General features: G+C 44.3%; 1 pseudogene; it reads right to left on the bottom strand.

Moving 5' to 3' along the window:
• LOC135531199 (potassium voltage-gated channel subfamily H member 8-like) overlaps positions 1-25,906 on the bottom strand; it is a 63,329-nt pseudogene that overhangs the window by 25,093 nt on the left and 12,330 nt on the right.

Below are 25,906 nucleotides of genomic sequence, written 5' to 3'. Positions count from 1 at the left end.
GTTACCATCAAGGAGACACTGTGTCTTTACATGTGAGGAGTTACCATCAAAGGGTAACTGTGTCTTTACATGAGGAGTTACCATCAAGGAGTAACTGTGTCTTTACATGTGAGGAGTTACCATCAAGGAGTAACTGTGTCTTTACATGTGAGGAGTTACCATCAAGGAGTAACTGTGTCTTTACATGTGAGGAGTTACCATCAAGGAGTAACTGTGTCTTTACATGTGAGGAGTTACCATCAAGACACTGTGTCTTTACATGTGAGGAGTTACCATCAAGGAGTAACTGTGTCTTTACATGTGAGGAGTTACCATCAAGGAGTAACTGTGTCTTTACATGTGAGGAGTTACCATCAAGGAGTAACTGTGTCTTTACATGTGAGGAGTTACCATCAAGGAGTAACTGTGTCTTTACATGTGAGGAGTTACCATCAAGGAGTAACTGTGTCTTTACATGTGAGGAGTTACCATCAAGGAGACACTGTGTCTTTACATGTGAGGAGTTACCATCAAGGAGTAACTGTGTCTTTACATGTGAGGAGTTACCATCAAGGAGACACTGTGTCTTTACATGTGAGGAGTTACCATCAAAGGGTAACTGTGTCTTTACATGTGAGGAGTTACCATCAAGGAGTAACTGTGTCTTTACATGTGAGGAGTTACCATCAAGGAGTAACTGTGTCTTTACATGTGAGGAGTTACCATCAAGGAGTAACTGTGTCTTTAAATGTGAGGAGTTACCATCAAGGAGCCACTGTGTCTTTACATGTGAGGAGTTACCATCAAGGAGTAACTGTGTCTTTACATGTGAGGAGTTACCATCAAGGAGACACTGTGTCTTTACATGTGAGGAGTTACCATCAAGGAGTAACTGTGTCTTTACATGTGAGGAGTTACCATCAAGGAGTAACTGTGTCTTTACATGTGTGGAGTTACCATCAAGGAGTAACTGTGTCTTTACATGTGAGGAGTTACCATCAAGGAGACACTGTGTCTTTACATGTGAGGAGTTACCATCAAGGAGACACTGTGTCTTTACATGTGTGGAGTTACCATCAAGGAGACACTGTGTCTTTACATGTGAGGAGTTACCATCAAGGAGTAACTGTGTCTTTACATGTGAGGAGTTACCATCAAGGAGTAACTATGTCTTTACATGTGAGGAGTTACCATCAAGGAGTAACTGTGTCTTTACATGTGAGGAGTTACCATCAAGGATACACTGTGTCTTTACATGTGAGGAGTTACCATCAAGGAGTAACTGTGTCTTTACATGTGAGGAGTTACCATCAAGGAGACACTGTGTCTTTACATGTGAGGAGTTACCATCAAGGAGTAACTATTTCTTTACATGTGTGGAGTTACCATCAAGGATACACTGTCTTTACATGTGAGGAGTTACCATCAAGGAGTAACTGTGTCTTTACATGTGTGGAGTTACCATCAAGGAGACACTGTGTCTTTACATGTGAGGAGTTACCATCAAGGAGTAACTGTGTCTTTACATGTGTGGAGTTACCATCAAGGAGACACTGTGTCTTTACATGTGAGGAGTTACCATCAAGGAGTAACTGTGTCTTTACATGTGAGGAGTTACCATCAAGGGTAAATGTGTCTTTACATGTGAGGAGTTACCATCAAGGAGTAACTGTGTCTTTACATGTGTGGAGTTACCATCAAGGAGTAACTGTGTCTTTACATGTGTGGAGTTACCATCAAGGAGACACTGTGTCTTTACATGTGAGGAGTTACCATCAAGGAGTAACTGTGTCTTTACATGTGAGGAGTTACCATCAAGGAGTAACTGTGTCTTTACATGTGAGGAGTTACCATCAAGGAGTAACTGTGTCTTTACATGTGTGGAGTTACCATCAAGGAGTAACTGTGTCTTTACATGTGAGGAGTTACCATCAAGGAGTAACTATGTCTTTACATGTGTGGAGTTACCATCAAGGAGTACACTGTGTCTTTACATGTGAGGAGTTACCATCAAGGAGTAACTGTGTCTTTACATGTGAGGAGTTACCATCAAGGAGTAACTGTGTCTTTACATGTGAGGAGTTACCATCAAGGAGTAACTGTGTCTTTACATGTGAGGAGTTACCATCAAGGAGTAACTGTGTCTTTACATGTGAGGAGTTACCATCAAGACACTGTGTCTTTACATGTGAGGAGTTACCATCAAGGAGACACTGTGTCTTTACATGTGTGGAGTTACCATCAAGGAGTAACTGTGTCTTTACATGTGAGGAGTTACCATCAAGGAGTAACTGTGTCTTTACATGTGAGGAGTTACCATCAAGGAGACACTGTGTCTTTACATGTGAGGAGTTACCATCAAGGAGACACTGTGTCTTTACATGTGAGGAGTTACCATCAAGGAGACACTGTGTCTTTACATGTGAGGAGTTACCATCAAGGAGTAACTGTGTCTTTACATGTGAGGAGTTACCATCAAGGAGTAACTGTGTCTTTACATGTGAGGAGTTACCATCAAGGAGTAACTGTGTCTTTACATGTGAGGAGTTACCATCAAGGAGTAACTGTGTCTTTACATGTGAGGAGTTACCATCAAGGAGTAACTGTGTCTTTACATGTGAGGAGTTACCATCAAGGAGTAACTGTGTCTTTACATGTGAGGAGTTACCATCAAGGAGTAACTGTGTCTTTACATGTGAGGAGTTACCATCAAGGAGTAACTGTGTCTTTACATGTGAGGAGTTACCATCAAGGAGTAACTGTGTCTTTACATGTGAGGAGTTACCATCAAGGAGTAACTGTGTCTTTACATGTGAGGAGTTACCATCAAGGAGTAACTGTGTCTTTACATGTGTGGAGTTACCATCAAGGAGTAACTGTGTCTTTACATGTGAGGAGTTACCATCAAGGAGTAACTGTGTCTTTACATGTGTGGAGTTACCATCAAGGAGTAACTGTGTCTTTACATGTGAGGAGTTACCATCAAGGAGTAACTATGTCTTTACATGTGTGGAGTTACCATCAAGGAGACACTGTGTCTTTACATGTGAGGAGTTACCATCAAGGAGTAACTGTGTCTTTACATGTGAGGAGTTACCATCAAGGAGTAACTGTGTCTTTACATGTGAGGAGTTACCATCAAGGAGTAACTGTGTCATTACATGTGTGGAGTTACCATCAAGGAGTAACTGTGTCTTTACATGTGAGGAGTTACCATCAAGGAGACACTGTGTCTTTACATGTGAGGAGTTACCATCAAGGAGTAACTGTGTCTTTACATGTGAGGAGTTACCATCAAGGAGTAACTATGTCTTTACATGTGAGGAGTTACCATCAAGGATACACTGTGTCTTTACATGTGAGGAGTTACCATCAAGGAGTAACTGTGTCTTTACATGTGTGGAGTTACCATCAAGGAGTAACTGTGTCTTTACATGAGGAGTTACCATCAAGGAGCCAGTGTCTTTACATGTGAGGAGTTACCATCAAGGAGACAATGTGTCTTTACATGTGAGGAGTTACCATCAAGGAGTAACTATGTCTTTACATGTGTGGAGTTACCATCAAGGATACACTGTGTCTTTACATGTGAGGAGTTACCATCAAGGAGACACTGTGTCTTTACATGTGAGGAGTTACCATCAAGGAGTAACTGTGTCTTTACATGTGAGGAGTTACCATCAAGGAGTAACTGTGTCTTTACATGTGAGGAGTTACCATCAAGGAGACACTGTGTCTTTACATGTGAGGAGTTACCATCAAGGAGTAACTGTGTCTTTACATGTGAGGAGTTACCATCAAGGAGTAACTGTGTCTTTACATGTGAGGAGTTACCATCAAGGAGTAACTGTGTCTTTACATGTGAGGAGTTACCATCAAGGAGTAACTGTGTCTTTACATGTGAGGAGTTACCATCAAGGAGTAACTGTGTCTTTACATGTGAGGAGTTACCATCAAGGAGTAACTATGTCTTTACATGTGTGGAGTTACCATCAAGGAGTAACTGTGTCTTTACATGTGAGGAGTTACCATCAAGGAGTAACTGTGTCTTTACATGTGAGGAGTTACCATCAAGGAGTAACTGTGTCTTTACATGTGAGGAGTTACCATCAAGGAGTAACTATGTCTTTTCATGTGTGGAGTTACCATCAAGGAGACACTGTGTCTTTACATGTGAGGAGTTACCATCAAGGAGTAACTGTGTTTTTACATGTGAGGAGTTACCATCAAGGAGACACTGTGTCTTTACATGTGAGGAGTTACCATCAAGGAGTAACTATGTCTTTACATGTGTGGAGTTACCATCAAGGAGTAACTGTGTCTTTACATGTGAGGAGTTACCATCAAGGAGTAACTGTGTCTTTACATGTGAGGAGTTACCATCAAGGAGTAACTGTGTCTTTACATGTGAGGAGTTACCATCAAGGAGTAACTGTGTCTTTACATGTGAGGAGTTACCATCAAGGAGTAACTGTGTCTTTACATGTGAGGAGTTACCATCAAGGAGTAACTGTGTCTTTACATGTGAGGAGTTACCATCAAGGAGTAACTATGTCTTTACATGTGTGGAGTTACCATCAAGGAGTAACTGTGTCTTTACATGTGAGGAGTTACCATCAAGGAGACACTGTGTCTTTACATGTGAGGAGTTACCATCAAGGAGTAACTGTGTCTTTACATGTGAGGAGTTACCATCAAGGAGTAACTGTGTTTTTACATGTGAGGAGTTACCATCAAGGAGACACTGTGTCTTTACATGTGAGGAGTTACCATCAAGGAGTAACTATGTCTTTACATGTGTGGAGTTACCATCAAGGAGTAACTGTGTCTTTACATGTGAGGAGTTACCATCAAGGAGACACTGTGTCTTTACATGTGAGGAGTTACCATCAAGGAGTAACTGTGTCTTTACATGTGAGGAGTTACCATCAAGGAGTAACTGTGTCTTTACATGTGAGGAGTTACCATCAAGGAGTAACTGTGTCTTTACATGTGAGGAGTTACCATCAAGGGGTAACTGTGTCTTTACATGTGAGGAGTTACCATCAAGGAGTAACTGTGTCTTTACATGTGAGGAGTTACCATCAAGGAGTAACTGTGTCTTTACATGTGAGGAGTTACCATCAAGGAGTAACTGTGTCTTTACATGTGAGGAGTTACCATCAAGGAGTAACTGTGTCTTTACATGTGAGGAGTTACCATCAAGGAGTAACTGTGTCTTTACATGTGAGGAGTTACCATCAAGGAGTAACTGTGTCTTTACATGTGAGGAGTTACCATCAAGGAGTAACTGTGTCTTTACATGTGAGGAGTTACCATCAAGGAGTAACTGTGTCTTTACATGTGTGGAGTTACCATCAAGGAGTAACTGTGTCTTTACATGTGAGGAGTTACCATCAAGGAGTAACTGTGTCTTTACATGTGTGGAGTTACCATCAAGGAGTAACTGTGTCTTTACATGTGAGGAGTTACCATCAAGGAGTAACTATGTCTTTACATGTGTGGAGTTACCATCAAGGAGACACTGTGTCTTTACATGTGAGGAGTTACCATCAAGGAGTAACTGTGTCTTTACATGTGAGGAGTTACCATCAAGGAGTAACTGTGTCTTTACATGTGAGGAGTTACCATCAAGGAGTAACTGTGTCATTACATGTGTGGAGTTACCATCAAGGAGTAACTGTGTCTTTACATGTGAGGAGTTACCATCAAGGAGACACTGTGTCTTTACATGTGAGGAGTTACCATCAAGGAGTAACTGTGTCTTTACATGAGGAGTTACCATCAAGGAGTAACTATGTCTTTACATGTGTGGAGTTACCATCAAGGATACACTGTGTCTTTACATGTGAGGAGTTACCATCAAGGAGTAACTGTGTCTTTACATGTGTGGAGTTACCATCAAGGAGTAACTGTGTCTTTACATGTGAGGAGTTACCATCAAGGAGCCAGTGTCTTTACATGTGAGGAGTTACCATCAAGGAGACAATGTGTCTTTACATGTGAGGAGTTACCATCAAGGAGTAACTATGTCTTTACATGTGTGGAGTTACCATCAAGGATACACTGTGTCTTTACATGTGAGGAGTTACCATCAAGGAGACACTGTGTCTTTACATGTGAGGAGTTACCATCAAGGAGTAACTGTGTCTTTACATGTGAGGAGTTACCATCAAGGAGTAACTGTGTCTTTACATGTGAGGAGTTACCATCAAGGAGACACTGTGTCTTTACATGTGAGGAGTTACCATCAAGGAGTAACTGTGTCTTTACATGTGAGGAGTTACCATCAAGGAGTAACTGTGTCTTTACATGTGAGGAGTTACCATCAAGGAGTAACTGTGTCTTTACATGTGAGGAGTTACCATCAAGGAGTAACTGTGTCTTTACATGTGAGGAGTTACCATCAAGGAGTAACTGTGTCTTTACATGTGAGGAGTTACCATCAAGGAGTAACTATGTCTTTACATGTGTGGAGTTACCATCAAGGAGTAACTGTGTCTTTACATGTGAGGAGTTACCATCAAGGAGTAACTGTGTCTTTACATGTGAGGAGTTACCATCAAGGAGTAACTGTGTCTTTACATGTGAGGAGTTACCATCAAGGAGTAACTATGTCTTTTCATGTGTGGAGTTACCATCAAGGAGACACTGTGTCTTTACATGTGAGGAGTTACCATCAAGGAGTAACTGTGTTTTTACATGTGAGGAGTTACCATCAAGGAGACACTGTGTCTTTACATGTGAGGAGTTACCATCAAGGAGTAACTATGTCTTTACATGTGTGGAGTTACCATCAAGGAGTAACTGTGTCTTTACATGTGAGGAGTTACCATCAAGGAGTAACTGTGTCTTTACATGTGAGGAGTTACCATCAAGGAGTAACTGTGTCTTTACATGTGAGGAGTTACCATCAAGGAGTAACTGTGTCTTTACATGTGAGGAGTTACCATCAAGGAGTAACTGTGTCTTTACATGTGAGGAGTTACCATCAAGGAGTAACTGTGTCTTTACATGTGAGGAGTTACCATCAAGGAGTAACTATGTCTTTACATGTGTGGAGTTACCATCAAGGAGTAACTGTGTCTTTACATGTGAGGAGTTACCATCAAGGAGACACTGTGTCTTTACATGTGAGGAGTTACCATCAAGGAGTAACTGTGTCTTTACATGTGAGGAGTTACCATCAAGGAGTAACTGTGTTTTTACATGTGAGGAGTTACCATCAAGGAGACACTGTGTCTTTACATGTGAGGAGTTACCATCAAGGAGTAACTATGTCTTTACATGTGTGGAGTTACCATCAAGGAGTAACTGTGTCTTTACATGTGAGGAGTTACCATCAAGGAGACACTGTGTCTTTACATGTGAGGAGTTACCATCAAGGAGTAACTGTGTCTTTACATGTGAGGAGTTACCATCAAGGAGTAACTGTGTCTTTACATGTGAGGAGTTACCATCAAGGAGTAACTGTGTCTTTACATGTGAGGAGTTACCATCAAGGAGTAACTGTGTCTTTACATGTGAGGAGTTACCATCAAGGAGTAACTGTGTCTTTACATGTGAGGAGTTACCATCAAGGAGTAACTATGTCTTTACATGTGTGGAGTTACCATCAAGGAGTAACTGTGTCTTTACATGTGAGGAGTTACCATCAAGGAGTAACTGTGTCTTTACATGTGAGGAGTTACCATCAAGGAGTAACTGTGTCTTTACATGTGAGGAGTTACCATCAAGGAGTAACTATGTCTTTACATGTGTGGAGTTACCATCAAGGAGACACTGTGTCTTTACATGTGAGGAGTTACCATCAAGGAGTAACTGTGTTTTTACATGTGAGGAGTTACCATCAAGGAGACACTGTGTCTTTACATGTGAGGAGTTACCATCAAGGAGTAACTATGTCTTTACATGTGTGGAGTTACCATCAAGGAGTAACTGTGTCTTTACATGTGAGGAGTTACCATCAAGGAGTAACTGTGTCTTTACATGTGAGGAGTTACCATCAAGGAGTAACTGTGTCTTTACATGTGAGGAGTTACCATCAAGGAGTAACTGTGTCTTTACATGTGAGGAGTTACCATCAAGGAGTAACTGTGTCTTTACATGTGAGGAGTTACCATCAAGGAGTAACTGTGTCTTTACATGTGAGGAGTTACCATCAAGGAGTAACTATGTCTTTACATGTGTGGAGTTACCATCAAGGAGTAACTGTGTTTTTACATGTGAGGAGTTACCATCAAGGAGACACTGTGTCTTTACATGTGAGGAGTTACCATCAAGGAGTAACTATGTCTTTACATGTGTGGAGTTACCATCAAGGAGACACTGTGTCTTTACATGTGAGGAGTTACCATCAAGGAGTAACTGTGTCTTTACATGTGAGGAGTTACCATCAAGGAGTAACTGTGTCTTTACATGTGAGGAGTTACCATCAAGGAGTAACTGTGTCTTTACATGTGAGGAGTTACCATCAAGGAGTAACTGTGTCTTTACATGTGAGGAGTTACCATCAAGGAGTAACTGTGTCTTTACATGTGAGGAGTTACCATCAAGGAGTAACTATGTCTTTACATGTGTGGAGTTACCATCAAGGAGTAACTGTGTCTTTACATGTGAGGAGTTACCATCAAGGAGACACTGTGTCTTTACATGTGAGGAGTTACCATCAAGGAGTAACTGTGTCTTTACATGTGAGGAGTTACCATCAAGGAGACACTGTGTCTTTACATGTGAGGAGTTACCATCAAGGAGTAACTGTGTCTTTACATGTGAGGAGTTACCATCAAGGAGTAACTGTGTCTTTACATGTGAGGAGTTACCATCAAGGAGTAACTGTGTCTTTACATGTGAGGAGTTACCATCAAGGAGTAACTGTGTCTTTACATGTGAGGAGTTACCATCAAGGAGTAACTGTGTCTTTACATGTGAGGAGTTACCATCAAGGAGTAACTATGTCTTTACATGTGTGGAGTTACCATCAAGGAGTAACTGTGTCTTTACATGTGAGGAGTTACCATCAAGGAGTAACTATGTCTTTTCATGTGTGGAGTTACCATCAAGGAGACACTGTGTCTTTACATGTGAGGAGTTACCATCAAGGAGTAACTGTGTCTTTACATGTGAGGAGTTACCATCAAGGAGACACTGTGTCTTTACATGTGAGGAGTTACCATCAAGGAGTAACTGTGTCTTTACATGTGAGGAGTTACCATCAAGGAGTAACTATGTCTTTACATGTGTGGAGTTACCATCAAGGAGTAACTGTGTCTTTACATGTGAGGAGTTACCATCAAGGAGTAACTGTGTCTTTACATGTGAGGAGTTACCATCAAGGAGTAACTGTGTCTTTACATGTGAGGAGTTACCATCAAGTAGTAACTGTGTCTTTACATGTGAGGAGTTACCATCAAGGAGTAACTGTGTCTTTACATGTGAGGAGTTACCATCAAGGAGTAACTGTGTCTTTACATGTGAGGAGTTACCATCAAGGAGTAACTATGTCTTTACATGTGTGGAGTTACCATCAAGGAGTAACTGTGTCTTTACATGTGAGGAGTTACCATCAAGGAGACACTGTGTCTTTACATGTGAGGAGTTACCATCAAGGAGTAACTGTGTCTTTACATGTGAGGAGTTACCATCAAGGAGACACTGTGTCTTTACATGTGAGGAGTTACCATCAAGGAGTAACTGTGTCTTTACATGTGAGGAGTTACCATCAAGGAGTAACTATGTCTTTACATGTGTGGAGTTACCATCAAGGAGACACTGTGTCTTTACATGTGAGGAGTTACCATCAAGGAGTAACTGTGTCTTTACATGTGAGGAGTTACCATCAAGGAGACACTGTGTCTTTGCATGTGAGGAGTTACCATCAAGGAGTAACTGTGTCTTTACATGTGAGGAGTTACCATCAAGGAGTAACTGTGTCTTTACATGTGAGGAGTTACCATCAAGGAGTAACTGTGTCTTTACATGTGAGGAGTTACCATCAAGGAGACACTGTGTCTTTACATGTGAGGAGTTACCATCAAGGAGTAACTGTGTCTTTACATGTGAGGAGTTACCATCAAGGAGTAACTATGTCTTTACATGTGTGGAGTTACCATCAAGGAGTAACTGTGTCTTTACATGTGAGGAGTTACCATCAAGGAGTAACTGTGTCTTTACATGTGAGGAGTTACCATCAAGGAGTAACTGTGTCTTTACATGTGAGGAGTTACCATCAAGGAGTAACTGTGTCTTTACATGTGTGGAGTTACCATCAAGGAGTAACTGTGTCTTTACATGTGAGGAGTTACCATCAAGGAGAAACTGTGTCTTTACATGTGAGGAGTTACCATCAAGGAGTAACTGTGTCTTTACATGTGAGGAGTTACCATCAAGGAGTAACTATGTCTTTACATGTGTGGAGTTACCATCAAGGATACACTGTGTCTTTACATGTGAGGAGTTACCATCAAGGAGTAACTGTGTCTTTACATGTGTGGAGTTACCATCAAGGAGTAACTGTGTCTTTACATGTGAGGAGTTACCATCAAGGAGCCAGTGTCTTTACATGTGAGGAGTTACCATCAAGGAGACAATGTGTCTTTACATGTGAGGAGTTACCATCAAGGAGTAACTATGTCTTTACATGTGTGGAGTTACCATCAAGGATACACTGTGTCTTTACATGTGAGGAGTTACCATCAAGGAGACACTGTGTCTTTACATGTGAGGAGTTACCATCAAGGAGTAACTGTGTCTTTACATGTGAGGAGTTACCATCAAGGAGTAACTGTGTCTTTACATGTGAGGAGTTACCATCAAGGAGACACTGTGTCTTTACATGTGAGGAGTTACCATCAAGGAGTAACTGTGTCTTTACATGTGAGGAGTTACCATCAAGGAGTAACTGTGTCTTTACATGTGAGGAGTTACCATCAAGGAGTAACTGTGTCTTTACATGTGAGGAGTTACCATCAAGGAGTAACTGTGTCTTTACATGTGAGGAGTTACCATCAAGGAGTAACTGTGTCTTTACATGTGAGGAGTTACCATCAAGGAGTAACTATGTCTTTACATGTGTGGAGTTACCATCAAGGAGTAACTGTGTCTTTACATGTGAGGAGTTACCATCAAGGAGTAACTGTGTCTTTACATGTGAGGAGTTACCATCAAGGAGTAACTGTGTCTTTACATGTGAGGAGTTACCATCAAGGAGTAACTATGTCTTTTCATGTGTGGAGTTACCATCAAGGAGACACTGTGTCTTTACATGTGAGGAGTTACCATCAAGGAGTAACTGTGTTTTTACATGTGAGGAGTTACCATCAAGGAGACACTGTGTCTTTACATGTGAGGAGTTACCATCAAGGAGTAACTGTGTCTTTACATGTGAGGAGTTACCATCAAGGAGTAACTATGTCTTTACATGTGTGGAGTTACCATCAAGGAGTAACTGTGTCTTTACATGTGAGGAGTTACCATCAAGGAGTAACTGTGTCTTTACATGTGAGGAGTTACCATCAAGGAGTAACTGTGTCTTTACATGTGAGGAGTTACCATCAAGGAGTAACTGTGTCTTTACATGTGAGGAGTTACCATCAAGGAGTAACTGTGTCTTTACATGTGAGGAGTTACCATCAAGGAGTAACTGTGTCTTTACATGTGAGGAGTTACCATCAAGGAGTAACTATGTCTTTACATGTGTGGAGTTACCATCAAGGAGTAACTGTGTCTTTACATGTGAGGAGTTACCATCAAGGAGACACTGTGTCTTTACATGTGAGGAGTTACCATCAAGGAGTAACTGTGTCTTTACATGTGAGGAGTTACCATCAAGGAGGCACTGTGTCTTTACATGTGAGGAGTTACCATCAAGGAGTAACTGTGTCTTTACATGTGAGGAGTTACCATCAAGGAGTAACTGTGTCTTTACATGTGAGGAGTTACCATCAAGGAGTAACTGTGTCTTTACATGTGAGGAGTTACCATCAAGTAGTAACTGTGTCTTTACATGTGAGGAGTTACCATCAAGGAGTAACTGTGTCTTTACATGTGAGGAGTTACCATCAAGGAGTAACTGTGTCTTTACATGTGAGGAGTTACCATCAAGGAGTAACTATGTCTTTACATTTGTGGAGTTACCATCAAGGAGTAACTGTGTCTTTACATGTGAGGAGTTACCATCAAGGAGACACTGTGTCTTTACATGTGAGGAGTTACCATCAAGGAGTAACTGTGTCTTTACATGTGAGGAGTTACCATCAAGGAGACACTGTGTCTTTACATGTGAGGAGTTACCATCAAGGAGTAACTGTGTCTTTACATGTGAGGAGTTACCATCAAGGAGTAACTATGTCTTTACATGTGTGGAGTTACCATCAAGGAGACACTGTGTCTTTACATGTGAGGAGTTACCATCAAGGAGTAACTGTGTCTTTACATGTGAGGAGTTACCATCAAGGAGTAACTGTGTCTTTACATGTGAGGAGTTACCATCAAGGAGTAACTGTGTCTTTACATGTGAGGAGTTACCATCAAGGAGACACTGTGTCTTTACATGTGAGGAGTTACCATCAAGGAGTAACTGTGTCTTTACATGTGAGGAGTTACCATCAAGGAGTAACTATGTCTTTACATGTGAGGAGTTACCATCAAGGAGTAACTATGTCTTTACATGTGTGGAGTTACATTACATTTAAGTCATTTGGCAGACGCTCTTATCCAGAGCGACTTACAAATTGGATTACCATCAAGGAGTAACTGTGTCTTTACATGTGAGGAGTTACCATCAAGGAGACACTGTATCTTTACATGTGAGGAGTTACCATCAAGGAGTAACTGTGTCTTTACATGTGAGGAGTTACCATCATGGAGACACTGTGTCTTTACATGTGAGGAGTTACCATCAAGGAGTAACTGTGTCTTTACATGTGAGGAGTTACCATCAAGGAGTAACTGTGTCTTTACATGTGAGGAGTTACCATCAAGGAGTAACTGTGTCTTTACATGTGTGGAGTTACCATCAAGGAGACACTGTGTCTTTACATGTGAGGAGTTACCATCAAGGAGTAACTGTGTCTTTACATGTGAGGAGTTACCATCAAGGAGACACTGTGTCTTTACATGTGAGGAGTTATCATCAAGGAGTAACTGTGTCTTTACATGTGAGGAGTTACCATCAAGGAGTAACTGTGTCTTTACATGTGAGGAGTTACCATCAAGGAGTAACTGTGTCTTTACATGTGAGGAGTTACCATCAAGGAGTAACTGTGTCTTTACATGTGAGGAGTTACCATCAAGGAGTAACTGTGTCTTTACATGTGAGGAGTTACCATCAAGGAGTAACTGTGTCTTTACATGTGAGGAGTTACCATCAAGGAGTAACTGTGTCTTTACATGTGAGGAGTTACCATCAAGGAGTAACTGTGTCTTTACATGTGAGGAGTTACCATCAAGGAGTAACTGTGTCTTTACATGTGAGGAGTTACCATCAAGGAGTAACTATGTCTTTACATGTGTGGAGTTACCATCAAGGAGTAACTGCTTCTTTACATGTGAGGAGTTACCATCAAGGAGTAACTATGTCTTTTCATGTGTGGAGTTACCATCAAGGAGACACTGTGTCTTTACATGTGAGGAGTTACCATCAAGGAGTAACTGTGTCTTTACATGTGAGGAGTTACCATCAAGGAGACACTGTGTCTTTACATGTGAGGAGTTACCATCAAGGAGTAACTGTGTCTTTACATGTGAGGAGTTACCATCAAGGAGTAACTATGTCTTTACATGTGTGGAGTTACCATCAAGGAGTAACTGTGTCTTTACATGTGAGGAGTTACCATCAAGGAGTAACTGTGTCTTTACATGTGAGGAGTTACCATCAAGGAGTAACTGTGTCTTTACATGTGAGGAGTTACCATCAAGTAGTAACTGTGTCTTTACATGTGAGGAGTTACCATCAAGGAGTAACTGTGTCTTTACATGTGAGGAGTTACCATCAAGGAGTAACTGTGTCTTTACATGTGAGGAGTTACCATCAAGGAGTAACTATGTCTTTACATGTGTGGAGTTACCATCAAGGAGTAACTGTGTCTTTACATGTGAGGAGTTACCATCAAGGAGACACTGTGTCTTTACATGTGAGGAGTTACCATCAAGGAGTAACTGTGTCTTTACATGTGAGGAGTTACCATCAAGGAGACACTGTGTCTTTACATGTGAGGAGTTACCATCAAGGAGTAACTGTGTCTTTACATGTGAGGAGTTACCATCAAGGAGTAACTATGTCTTTACATGTGTGGAGTTACCATCAAGGAGACACTGTGTCTTTACATGTGAGGAGTTACCATCAAGGAGTAACTGTGTCTTTACATGTGAGGAGTTACCATCAAGGAGACACTGTGTCTTTGCATGTGAGGAGTTACCATCAAGGAGTAACTGTGTCTTTACATGTGAGGAGTTACCATCAAGGAGTAACTGTGTCTTTACATGTGAGGAGTTACCATCAAGGAGTAACTGTGTCTTTACATGTGAGGAGTTACCATCAAGGAGACACTGTGTCTTTACATGTGAGGAGTTACCATCAAGGAGTAACTGTGTCTTTACATGTGAGGAGTTACCATCAAGGAGTAACTATGTCTTTACATGTGTGGAGTTACCATCAAGGAGACACTGTGTCTTTACATGTGAGGAGTTACCATCAAGGAGTAACTGTGTCTTTACATGTGAGGAGTTACCATCAAGGAGTAACTGTGTCTTTACATGTGAGGAGTTACCATCAAGGAGTAACTGTGTCTTTACATGTGTGGAGTTACCATCAAGGAGTAGCTGTGTCTTTACATGTGAGGAGTTACCATCAAGGAGACACTGTTTCTTTACATGTGAGGAGTTACCATCAAGGAGTAACTGTGTCTTTACATGTGAGGAGTTACCATCAAGGAGTAACTATGTCTTTACATGTGTGGAGTTACCATCAAGGATACACTGTGTCTTTACATGTGAGGAGTTACCATCAAGGAGTAACTGTGTCTTTACATGTGTGGAGTTACCATCAAGGAGTAACTGTGTCTTTACATGTGAGGAGTTACCATCAAGGAGCCAGTGTCTTTACATGTGAGGAGTTACCATCAAGGAGACAATGTGTCTTTACATGTGAGGAGTTACCATCAAGGAGTAACTGTGTCTTTACATGTGAGGAGTTACCATCAAGGAGTAACTGTGTCTTTACATGTGAGGAGTTACCATCAAGGAGTAACTATGTCTTTACATGTGTGGAGTTACCATCAAGGAGTAACTGTGTCTTTACATGTGAGGAGTTACCATCAAGGAGTAACTGTGTCTTTACATGTGAGGAGTTACCATCAAGGAGTAACTGTGTCTTTACATGTGAGGAGTTACCATCAAGGAGTAACTATGTCTTTTCATGTGTGGAGTTACCATCAAGGAGACACTGTGTCTTTACATGTGAGGAGTTACCATCAAGGAGTAACTGTGTTTTTACATGTGAGGAGTTACCATCAAGGAGACACTGTGTCTTTACATGTGAGGAGTTACCATCAAGGAGTAACTGTGTCTTTACATGTGAGGAGTTACCATCAAGGAGTAACTATGTCTTTACATGTGTGGAGTTACCATCAAGGAGTAACTGTGTCTTTACATGTGAGGAGTTACCATCAAGGAGTAACTGTGTCTTTACATGTGAGGAGTTACCATCAAGGAGTAACTGTGTCTTTACATGTGAGGAGTTACCATCAAGGAGTAACTGTGTCTTTACATGTGAGGAGTTACCATCAAGGAGTAACTGTGTCTTTACATGTGAGGAGTTACCATCAAGGAGTAACTGTGTCTTTACATGTGAGGAGTTACCATCAAGGAGTAACTATGTCTTTACATGTGTGGAGTTACCATCAAGGAGTAACTGTGTCTTTACATGTGAGGAGTTACCATCAAGGAGACACTGTGTCTTTACATGTGAGGAGTTACCATCAAGGAGTAACTGTGTCTTTACATGTGAGGAGTTACCATCAAGAAGACACTGTGTCTTTACATGTGAGGAGTTACCACCAAGGAGACACTGTGTCTTTACATGTGAGGAGTTACCATCAAGGAGTAACTGTGTCTTTACATGTGAGGAGTTACCATCAAGGAGTAACTGTGTCTTTACATGTGAGGAGTTACCATCAAGTAGTAACTGTGTCTTTACATGTGAGGAGTTACCATCAAGGAGTAACTGTGTCTTTACATGTGAGGAGTTACCATCAAGGAGTAACTGTGTCTTTACATGTGAGGAGTTACCATCAAGGAGTAACTATGTCTTTACATGTGTGGAGTTACCATCAAGGAGTAACTGTGTCTTTACATGTGAGGAGTTACCATCAAGGAGACACTGTGTCTTTACATGTGAGGAGTTACCATCAAGGAGTAACTGTGTCTTTACATGTGAGGAGTTACCATCAAGGAGACACTGTGTCTTTACATGTGAGGAGTTACCATCAAGGAGTAACTGTGTCTTTACATGTGAGGAGTTACCATCAAGGAGTAACTATGTCTTTACATGTGTGGAGTTACCATCAAGGAGACACTGTGTCTTTACATGTGAGGAGTTACCATCAAGGAGTAACTGTGTCTTTACATGTGAGGAGTTACCATCAAGGAGTAACTGTGTCTTTACATGTGAGGAGTTACCATCAAGGAGTAACTGTGTCTTTACATGTGAGGAGTTACCATCAAGGAGACACTGTGTCTTTACATGTGAGGAGTTACCATCAAGGAGTAACTGTGTCTTTACATGTGAGGAGTTACCATCAAGGAGTAACTATGTCTTTACATGTGAGGAGTTACCATCAAGGAGTAACTATGTCTTTACATGTGTGGAGTTACATTACATTTAAGTCATTTGGCAGACGCTCTTATCCAGAGCGACTTACAAATTGGATTACCATCAAGGAGTAACTGTGTCTTTACATGTGAGGAGTTACCATCAAGGAGACACTGTATCTTTACATGTGAGGAGTTACCATCAAGGAGTAACTGTGTCTTTACATGTGAGGAGTTACCATCATGGAGACACTGTGTCTTTACATGTGAGGAGTTACCATCAAGGAGTAACTGTGTCTTTACATGTGAGGAGTTACCATCAAGGAGTAACTGTGTCTTTACATGTGAGGAGTTACCATCAAGGAGTAACTGTGTCTTTACATGTGAGGAGTTACCATCAAGGAGACACTGTGTCTTTACATGTGAGGAGTTACCATCAAGGAGTAACTGTGTCTTTACATGTGAGGAGTTACCATCAAGGAGACACTGTGTCTTTACACGTGTGGAGTTACCATCAAGGAGACACTGTGTCTTTACATGTGAGGAGTTACCATCAAGAAGACACTGTGTCTTTACATTTGAGGAGTTACCATCAAGGAGACACTGTGTCTTTACATGTGTGGGAAGTTGCTAACTATCCAATGTCCCAATAGCTCTTCATTATCATTGAACTAATAAGTCAATAAAATACCATGTAATAGGGATTTAGTGTGTGTGAGTGTGTGTGTGATTATTTTGTTGCCAGGTTTACTCACCATTATCCCAGGAGCTCAGGCTGTTGCTCTCGATCTCCCTGCGTCCGATGAAGTACCAGACACAGGCCATCCAGTGGGCCAGCAGGGCGAAAGTAGACATGAGCAGGGTGAGGACCACGGCGCTGTACTCAGAGTAACGCTCCAGCTTCTGGAGCAGCCTCAGGAGACGCAGCAACCGCACTGTCTTCAGCAGGTGGACCCCAAAGTACTGCACAGAGGAAGAGGAGGGGAGGGAGGGGACATGAAAGCAGAGGTCAATGGTCATTGGTATTGACAGAGTGCGTGTGTGTGATGTGTGTGAGCATAGGTGTGTGTGTGTGTTCTTGAAAGTTGGAAAGTTTGCCAGTTGAGTGATGCCTTTGAGGTGTTGTTGTGAGAAATGTTCTTGGTTCGGGGATCGATGACACAGCAGGAGGCTGGTATTGATACATCACTGGACACCATTAAAGCCTGGGGAGACTCGGTGTGACTGACGGCTCAATACGTCTCACACAAACATGACCTATTCTCACACACAGACAGACACACCCCAGTCCCTGGCTGGCTGCACCCCCATGTCTCTATGAAGCCCTTTGGCCAAAGAACAAAGTGATCAGTCACCATTCTGCGAGTGTGTTTCTATGTACAGTACCAGTCAAATGTTTGGACACACCTACTCATTCAAGTGTTTTTCTTGATTTTTACTATTTTCTACATTGTAGAATAATAGTGAAGACATCAAAACTATGAAATAACACATATGGAATCATGTAGTAACCAACAAAGGGTTAAACAAATTAAGATATATTTGAGATTTGAGATTCAAATAGCCACCCTTTGCCTTGATGACAGCTTTGCACACTGTTTGCATTCTCTCAACCAGCTTCATGAGCTAGTCACCTGGAATGCATTTCAATTAACAGGTGTGTCTTGTTAAAAGTACATTTGTGGAATGTCTTTCATTCTTAATGAGTTTAAGCAAATCAGTTGTGTTGTGACAAGGTAGGGGGGGTATACAGAAGATAGCCCTATCGGGTAAAAGACCAAGCCCATATTATGGCAACAACAGCTCAAATGAGCAAAGAGAAATGACAGTCCATCTTTACTTTAAGACATGAAGGTCAGTCAATGTGGAAAATGGCAAGAAGTTTCTTCAAGTGATGTTGCAAAAACCATCAAGCTATATGATGCCACTGGCTCTCATGAGGACCGCCACAGGAAAGGAAGCCCCAGAGTTACCTCTGCTGCAGAGGGTAGGTTTCATTAGCACCTCAGATTGCAGCCCAAATAAACGCTTCACAGAGTTCAAGTAACATACACATCTCAACATCAACTGTTGAGAGGAGACTGCGTGAATCAGGCCTTCATGGTCGAATTGCTGCAAAGACACCAATAAGAAGAAGAGACTTGCTTGGGCCAAACATCACAAGCAATGGACATTAGACCAGCATGGCTACCACAGCATTCTGCAGCGATACGCCAACCCATCTGGTTTGGGCTTAGTGGGACTATCATTTGTTTTTCAACAGGATAATGACCCAACATACCTCCAGGCTGTGTAAGAGCTATTTGACCAGAAGGAGAGTGATGGAGTGCTGCATCAGATGACCTAGCCTCCACAATCACCCGACCTCAACCCATTTGAGATGGTTTGGGATGAGTTGGACCACAGAGTGAAGGAAAAGCCACTAACAAGTGCTCAGCATATGTGGGAACACCTTCAAGACTGTTGGAAAAGCATTCCTCATGAAGCTGGTTGAGAGAATGCCGAGAGTGTGCAAAGCTGTCATCAAGGCAAAGGGGTGGCTACTTTGAATAATCTCAAAAATATTTGAATTTATTTAACACTTTTTTGGTCACTACATGATGCCATATGTGTTATTTCATAGTGTTGATGTCTTCAATACTACAATGTAGAAAATAGTCAAACTAAAGAAAAACCCTTGAGTGAGTAGGTGTGTCCAAACTTTTGACTGGTACTGTATGTGTGTGTGTGTGTGTGTGTGTGTGTGTGTGTGTGTGTGTGTGTGTGTGTGTGTGTGTGTGTGTGTGTGTGTGTGTGTGTGTGTGTGTGTGTGTGTGTGTGTGTGTGTGTGTGTGTGTGTAAAGTATGTATGCTTGTGTATGTGTGTGTGTCTTCTCATGTGTCTGTGCATGCCTGCGTTGCGGGAACGTGCCGCACACCCACCACGCTGATATTGAAGGCGTAGAGCAGGTCAAAGGGCAGGGCGGCGATCAGGTCAACAAACAGCCAGGAGGTGGCGTAGTGTACAAAGATAGAGCGGGCTTCATAAACCACCTGACCCGTCGTACTCACATAGGTGGTGCGGAAGTTCAGTGCAATGTCTGTCACAGAAAACACATGGTGAGATAGAATAGGACAAAGGGGACATTTCAATTGGACCAGCCAACACATAGAACACCAATAAAAAACACAACAGAGGACACACAGACAGCAGTTAAGAAGGATCGCTCCGAAGTGGGATCATTCAACCATCATTCAACCCAGCAAGCAACATTTGGCATGGGACGTCATAATGACGTTGTTCCTGGTCATAAATCGGTTGTAGAGATGTCAGATTACAACCAGGTTAAGACATTTATTTTCATGTCAACATCAATATGTCTGGGAAAGGCGTAGAATTTTGGCTGGTATCTTGTCAGATAAATGAGATTACAACCATTAGAAAACCAGTGGAGGCTGAGGGGAGGACGGCTCATAATAAAGGCTGGAACGGAGTCAATGGAATGGCATCAAACAAATCAAAGACGTGGTTTCCATGTGGTTGATACCATTCCATTGACTCCGTTCCAGCCACTATTATGAGCCGTCCTCCCCTCAGCAGCCTCCACTGTTGAAAACATCATTTACAGTATTTTTTCGGGTAATTCCCAAAATTCACAGCTTTCCATAAATGCCGGCTGGAAGACTCCTCGACACGGAAAGGAATAAGCAGGAAATCTGGAATCCTTCATCCCAGACTTCTGGAAGATCTGGGAATTTGGGGAAAGTTTGCTGAATTTTGCAACCCTAAACGGGACATCAAAAAGAACGGAAACAATCAGTATACAACTTAACCATGACGTGACATTGCAACCAGTTGTGCCTGCTGGGTAACAGAGGAAGCTTTTTAGTTATTATAGTTATTAGTTATTATAACCATAATCCCTCACAGTAAACAGTGCTCATTGATCTCCTCAAACGATTGGCTGGATGTTAATTAGATGAGGAAGTGCCTTGGATGTTAATGGGATGTGGATTAATATTGGCTGTTATGATGATCGCGAAGTGAATGATGCAATTGTTTATTAAATCAATGGGTGTGTGAGCGACTGAGGGGTTGTACCCATGTCTCCAGGGCCACAAGAGTGTGTTAGCCTGCCCACAATGTTGCCCCGGTTGTAATCTGAATGTTAAAGCCTAGGCATTATCTCTGGGAGCGAACAGAAGTCTTCAGCTGAATCATCGCTCTGTTACAGGAGGGGTAACATTCTGGGGTGTGGAGGGGTAACATTCTGGGGTGTGGAGGGGTAACATTCTGGGGTGTGGAGGGGTAACATTCTGGGGTGTGGGAGGGGTAACATTCTGGGGTGTGGAGGGGTAACATTCTGGGGTGTGGAGGGGTAACATTCTGGGGTGTGGAGGGGTAACATTCTGGGGTGTGGGGGGTAACATTCTGGGGTGTGGAGGGGTAACATTCTGGGGTGTGGGGGGGTAACATTCTGGGGTGTGGAGGGGTAACATTCTGGGGTGTGGAGGGGTAACATTCTGGGGTGTGGAGGGGTAACATTCTGGGGTGTGGAAGGGTAACATTCTGGGGTGTGGAGGGGTAACATTCTGGGGTGTGGGAGGGATAACATTCTGGGGTGTGGGAGGGGTAACATTCTGGGGTGTGGGAGGGATAACATTCTGGGGTGTGGGAGGGGTAACATTCTGGGGTGTGGAGGGGTAACATTCTGGGGTGTGGGTGGGATAACATTCTGGGGTGTGGGAGGGATAACATTCTGGGGTGTGGGAGGGATAACATTCTGGGGTGTGGGGGGTAACATTCTGGGGTGTGGGAGGGGTAACATTCTGGGGTGTGGGAGGGGTAACATTCTGGGGTGTGGGAGGGTAACATTCTGGGGTGTGGAGGAGTAACATTCTGGGGTGGGGAGGGGTAACATTCTGGGGTGTGGGAGGGATAACATTCTGGGGTGTGGGAGGGATAACATTCTGGGGTGTGGGAGGGGTAACATTCTGGGGTGTGGGAGGGGTAACATTCTGGGGTGTGGGAGGGGTAACATTCTGGGGTGTGGGAGGGGTAACATTCTGGGGTGTGGGAGGGGTAACATTCTGGGGTGTGGAGGAGTAACATTCTGGGGTGGGGGAGGGGTAACATTCTGGGGTGTGGGAGGGGTAACATTCTGGGGTGTGGGAGGGGTAACATTCTGGGGTGTGGGAGGGATAACATTCTGGGGTGTGGGAGGGATAACATTCTGGGGTGTGGGAGGGGTAACATTCTGGGGTGTGGGAGGGATAACATTCTGGGGTGTGGGAGGGATAACATTCTGGGGTGTGGGGGGTATCATTCTGGGGTGTGGGAGGGGTAACATTCTGGGGTGTGGGAGGGGTAACATTCTGGGGTGTGGGAGGGGTAACATTCTGGGGTGTGGAGGAGTAACATTCTGGGGTGGGGGGGGGGTAACATTCTGGGGTGTGGGAGGGATAACATTCTGGGGTGTGGGAGGGATAACATTCTGGGGTGTGGGAGGGGTAACATTCTGGGGTGTGGGAGGGGTAACATTCTGGGGTGTGGGAGGGGTAACATTCTGGGGTGTGGGAGGGGTAACATTCTGGGGTGTGGGAGGGTAACATTCTGGGGTGTGGAGGAGTAACATTCTGGGGTGGGGGAGGGGTAACATTCTGGGGTGTGGGAGGGGTAACATTCTGGGGTGTGGGAGGGGTAACATTCTGGGGTGTGGGAGGGATAACATTCTGGGGTGTGGGAGGGATAACATTCTGGGGTGTGGGAGGGATAACATTCTGGGGTGTGGGAGGGATAACATTCTGGGGTGTGGGAGGGATAACATTCTGGGGTGTGGGAGGGATAACATTCTGGGGTGGGGGAGGGGTAACATTCTGGGGTGTGGGGGTAACATTCTGGGGTGTGGGTGGGATAACATTCTGGGGTGTGGGAGGGATAACATTCTGGGGTGTGGGAGGGATAACATTCTGGGGTGTGGGAGGGATAACATTCTGGGGTGTGGGAGGGATAACATTCTGGGGTGGGGGAGGGGTAACATTCTGACCTGTCGGAGGGGTAACATTCTGGGGTGTGGGTGGGGTAACATTCTGGGGTGTGGGAGGGGTAACATTCTGGGGTGTGGGAGGGGTAACATTCTGGGGTGTGGAGGGATAACATTCTGGGGTGTGGGAGGGGTAACATTCTGGGGTGTGGGAGGGATAACATTCTGGGGTGTGGGAGGGATAACATTCTGGGGTGTGGGAGGGATAACATTCTGGGGTGTTGGAGGGATAACATTCTGGGGTGTGGGAGGGGTAACATTCTGGGGTGTGGGAGGGATAACATTCTGGGGTGTGGGAGGGATAGCATTCTGGGGTGTGGGAGGGATAACATTCTGGGGTGTGGGAGGGATAACATTCTGGGGTGTGGGAGGGATAACATTCTGGGGTGTGGGAGGGATAACATTCTGGGGTGTGGGAGGGATAACATTCTGGGGTGTGGGAGGGATAACATTCTGGGGTGTGGGAGGGATAACATTCTGGGGTGTGGAGGGGTAACATTCTGGGGTGTGGGAGGGATAAAATTCTGGGGTGTGGGAGGGATACAATTCTGGGGTGTGGGAGGGATAACATTCTGGGGTGTGGGAGGGGTAACATTCTGACATGTGGGAGGGATAACATTCTGGGGTGTGGGAGGGATAACATTCTGGGGTGTGGGAGGGATAACATTCTGGGGTGTGGGAGGGGTAACATTCTGGGGTGTGGGAGGGATAACATTCTGGGGTGTGGGAGGGATAAAATTCTGGGGTGTGGGAGGGATAACATTCTGGGGTGTGGGAGGGGTAACATTCTGGGGTGTGGGAGGGATAACATTCTGGGGTGTGGGAGGGGTAACATTCTGGGGTGTGGAAGGGATAACATTCTGGGGTGTGGGAGGGGTAACATTCTGGGGTGTGGGAGGGATAACATTCTGGGGTGTGGAGGGGTAACATTCTGGGGTGTGGGAGGGGTAACATTCTGGGGTGTGGAGGGGTAACATTCTGGGGTGTGGAGGGATAACATTCTGGGGTGTGGGAGGGATAACATTCTGGGGTGTGGGAGGGATAACATTCTGGGGTGTGGGAGGGATAACATTCTGGGGTGTGGGAGGGATAACATTCTGGGGTGTGGGAGGGATAACATTCTGGGGTGTGGGAGGGATAACATTCTGGGGTGTGGGAGGGATAACATTCTGGGGTGTGGGAGGGGTAACATTCTGGGGTGTGGGAGGGATAACATTCTGGGGTGTGGGAGGGATAAAATTCTGGGGTGTGGGAGGGATAACATTCTGGGGTGTGGGAGGGATAACATTCTGGGGTGTGGGAGGGGTAACATTCTGGGGTGTGGGAGGGATAACATTCTGGGGTGTGGGAGGGTAACATTCTGGGGTGTGGGTGGGATAACATTCTGGGGTGTGGGAGGGGTAACATTCTGGGGTGTGGGAGGGATAACATTCTGGGGTGTGGGAGGGATAACATTCTGGGGTGTGGGAGGGATAACATTCTGGGGTGTGGGAGGGATAACATTCTGGGGTGTGGGTGGGATAACATTCTGGGGTGTGGGAGGGATAACATTCTGGGGTGTGGGTGGGATAACATTCTGGGGTGTGGGTGGGATAACATTCTGGGGTGTGGGAGGGATAACATTCTGGTGTGTGGGAGGGATAACATTCTGGGGTGTGGGAGGGATAACATTCTGGGGTGTGGGAGGGATAACATTCTGGGGTGTGGGTGGGATAACATTCTGGGGTGTGGGAGGGATAACATTCTGGGGTGTGGGAGGGATAACATTCTGGGGTGTGGGATGGGTAACATTCTGGGGTGTGGGAGGGATAACATTCTGGGGTGTGGGAGGGGTAACATTCTGGGGTGTGGGTGGGATAACATTCTGGGGTGTGGGAGGGTAACATTCTGGGGTGTGGGAGGGATAACATTCTGGGGTGTGGGAGGGATAACATTCTGGGGTGTGGGAGGGATAACATTCTGGGGTGTGGGTGGGATAACATTCTGGGGTGTGGGAGGGATAACATTCTGGGGTGTGGGAGGGGTAACATTCTGGGGTGTGGGTGGGATAACATTCTGGGGTGTGGGAGGGGTAACATTCTGGGGTGTGGGAGGGATAACATTCTGGGGTGTGGGAGGGATAACATTCTGGGGTGTGGGAGGGATAACATTCTGGGGTGTGGGAGGGATAACATTCTGGGGTGTGGGTGGGATAACATTCTGGGGTGTGGGAGGGATAACATTCTGGGGTGTGGGTGGGATAACATTCTGGGGTGTGGGTGGGATAACATTCTGGGGTGTGGGAGGGATAACATTCTGGGGTGTGGGAGGGATAACATTCTGGGGTGTGGGAGGGATAACATTCTGGGGTGTGGGAGGGATAACATTCTGGGGTGTGGGTGGGATAACATTCTGGGGTGTGGGAGGGATAACATTCTGGGGTGTGGGAGGGATAACATTCTGGGGTGTGGGAGGGGTAACATTCTGGGGTGTGGGAGGGATAACATTCTGGGGTGTGGGAGGGGTAACATTCTGGGGTGTGGGTGGGATAACATTCTGGGGTGTGGGAGGGGTAACATTCTGGGGTGTGGGAGGGATAACATTCTGGGGTGTGGGAGGGATAACATTCTGGGGTGTGGGAGGGATAACATTCTGGGGTGTGGGTGGGATAACATTCTGGGGTGTGGGAGGGATAACATTCTGGGGTGTGGGAGGGATAAAATTCTGGGGTGTGGGAGGGATAACATTCTGGGGTGGGGGAGGGATAACATTCTGGGGTGTGGGAGGGATAACATTCTGGGGTGTGGAGGGGTAACATTCTGGGGTGTGGGAGGGGTAACATTCTGGGGTGTGGGAGGGATAACATTCTGGGGTGTGGGAGGGGTAACATTCTGGGGTGTGGGAGGGATAACATTCTGGGGTGTGGGAGGGATAACATTCTGGGGTGTGGAGGGATAACATTCTGGGGTGTGGGAGGGATAACATTCTGGGGTGTGTGAGGGATAACATTCTGGGGTGTGGAGGGGTAACATTCTGGGGTGTGGGAGGGATAACATTCTGGGGTGTGGGAAGGATAACATTCTGGGGTGGGGGAGGGATAACATTCTGGGGTGTGG

Source organism: Oncorhynchus masou, unplaced genomic scaffold (genome assembly GCF_036934945.1).
Source record: "Oncorhynchus masou masou isolate Uvic2021 unplaced genomic scaffold, UVic_Omas_1.1 unplaced_scaffold_1550, whole genome shotgun sequence".
In the NCBI taxonomy this organism is placed as follows: Eukaryota; Metazoa; Chordata; class Actinopteri; order Salmoniformes; family Salmonidae; genus Oncorhynchus; species Oncorhynchus masou.
The sequence above is the reverse complement of the archived record's forward strand: the minus strand, read 5'-3'. Positions and strand labels throughout refer to the sequence as shown.